This window comes from Etheostoma spectabile, chromosome 9 (assembly GCF_008692095.1).
Source record: "Etheostoma spectabile isolate EspeVRDwgs_2016 chromosome 9, UIUC_Espe_1.0, whole genome shotgun sequence".
NCBI classification, from domain to species: domain Eukaryota; kingdom Metazoa; phylum Chordata; class Actinopteri; order Perciformes; family Percidae; genus Etheostoma; species Etheostoma spectabile.
The window spans coordinates 16,838,412-16,841,014 of NC_045741.1; the positions used below are offsets into that span (position 1 = coordinate 16,838,412).

At 34.0% G+C, this 2,603-nt stretch overlaps 1 protein-coding gene across 1 annotated transcript in view; it reads left to right on the top strand.

Moving 5' to 3' along the window:
• LOC116695462 (adhesion G-protein coupled receptor D2) overlaps positions 1–2,603 on the top strand; it is a 109,446-nt gene that overhangs the window by 89,615 nt on the left and 17,228 nt on the right. The gene's annotated exons all lie outside the window — the stretch shown is intronic.

Genomic DNA, 2,603 nt, shown 5'->3' on the forward strand with positions numbered 1-2,603 from the left:
CTCTCTCTCTCTCTCTCTCACCCTTACACATGATCACCAATGCTTGACTGACCTCCTCCCTACTGAAATAAATTGAAGCCTCAAACTCTGTGATTGCTCTCTACATATCCTCGTCCCCCTAGTGGCCAACATTAGAACCACATCATCACATATCTACTTTAACAAGGTATTTTGATATTATGCAAAAGTCTAAAGTCCTTTATATCCAAAATTGTAGAAAATCTGATATTTAGAGTCACATAATGTTGATAATGTAAACAAGATATAATGTACAATGTTGTTAAAATAACAGTTTTATTAAATAAGGGAGAGCACTTTCTATGAATTGCATTTTCTTTGAGAAAAGTCTTTACCTTTGTTTAGACAAGAGTAAACGGAGCATCCTTTGTGATTTAGATTCAAAGCCGGCCATAAGCCCACTTCTTAAAAAACGTTCCTCATTATGGAGTGAATTTATTTATACAGCACGATGTGTACAATGTTGGAAAAAGATAGACACCTGTAGATAACTCTTAATCTTTGTTTAGTGTTAATTGCAGCTATGTTCATTTAATGCCACAACATAAAACTGTGGAAGAAATACCGACTTTGTATTAAGAAGGTTTAATTTAAATGGCTGCTTCAAATTATTTCGCAATTCTTTCTTTGTCTGTTTATTGTTTGTAATTGTTTGTCACTGTTTATTTCTTAAATATGTAAAAAAAAGAAAAAAGAAAGTTATATCACAACGTTTTTATAATTTTAAGTGAAAGGCCCTTAAATGTCTGAAAATGAAACTAGTACTACAAAATTATTTTAAAAAATATATAAAGATAAAAAGACAAACAAATGTACTCAATATGTTAAGACAATATAATATATGTAAATAAGAAGTCCTTTATCTAAAACAAAAGTTAGATTAAGCAGTTTTGCTTTGAGAGAAATGTTACTAAAAACCAGTGGTGTAATGTAACTATGTTCATTTACTCAAGTACTGTACTAATGTACATCTGTGAGGTACTGATACTTAACTTTTCATGCCACTTTCTATTTCTACTTTAGCTTTAGTTACTTGTTAAAAATTATTTAGTTACTTGTTACTTTACAAAATAAGATATCTGCCCACAAAACACATGTAGTTTATAAAATACAATGTTTTATTATAAATTAAACTAACCAACAATATACCGGCCTACAAGTACAGCTGAAATGGTTAGCTGATAAAACACTTAGTTGATTGAAAGAACTGTTTTGATTGTTTACAGTTTCTAAAATGTGAGGATTTTTTTATATTGAGTAGATTTTAATATTTTAAGTACATTTTCTGATGATACTTAAATACTTACTTTAGAAACATTATTAATGCAGAGTATACAGAGTAATACAGAGTATTTGTAAAGTGTTGTATTAGTACTTTTACGTAAAAGGAAAGGATCTAAATACTTATTCAACAACTGCTAAAAACAGACTCAAAGATGAAACGACTTTTTTACCCTTTCCACTTTCTCTGCTTCTTTCAACCTCAATGAACGGCTACAACCCAACAATGTCCAACTGTCCTACCTCTGATGTGATCGAAGCTGACTTTGCTCTCCACCCAGCTTTGTTTTTCTTCACAGCCATTGGGTGGTCCATGTCTCTTGCTCCCTCTCTTTTTCCCCTCTATCTCTCTCTCTCACTCATTGTCAAGTTTACAGCGTCTGTTTCTCTTTGAGCGCTACGGGACCCAGGCATGGTCCGAAACTCAATACCAGAGTATACACAATTAAGTTCACACCAGAGGTTATTTGGTGGAAGTGTGGTCTCATTCCACAAAATGTGCGAGTCAGTCAAAGGATAAGAGGGTGTGAGTGTTTATGTGTGGCTGGTTAGTTGGTCAAGGTTAACTTAATGATGGGAGGTGTGTGTGTGTGTGTGTGTGTGTGTGTGTGTTTTTTTTCTCGGGCGTTCTTTCGGGGGAAAGACTGTACTGGTAGTCTGTTGCTATTTGAGACTTGACAGGTTGTGCTGTCCAATCACAATCAAATGTAAGGTTTTAGTAAGTGTTATTCATAATTTGATTCATGATGGATTCCTGTTCTATCTTATGTTGCTGTACTTTAGCTTTCTATGTGTTGCAATGTTGGAACAGTCAAATAATACAATGTGTATGAACTTATCAGAATAAAAGCATAACACCTTTACTGCAACCCGAGTGGCTTGCTTAGCCGTGAGTAATGCAGCAGCAACATTCTATGATTTTATATAAATATGACATACTGTATGTCATTAGATTAGGAAGGTTTAGCAAGTAAAGACAGTATAGTTAAACTCTATGTGAGATATTTCTCAGTTTGTATTTAAATGTTATGTGCTTTTTGAGCTATGTTTTTCAATCCTTCCTAAAATTAAAAAAAAATTGAAATATTTTTATTAAATAAACCAGTATTGTCCAAAGAATCCATAGGCACTTGTGGTCTGTTGCATAAAACATAAAAATAATATTTCTGGTTTTGCCCTGCTGCACTCACCCCAGTTGACATTTCCAGCCTGTTGAGTGTTTCAGCGTTGGACCCGTTAACCATAGCTCCTTCTGAGTACCATTCACACGCGATTGGGAGTCCCATGACAGGCCAGCTGGAACC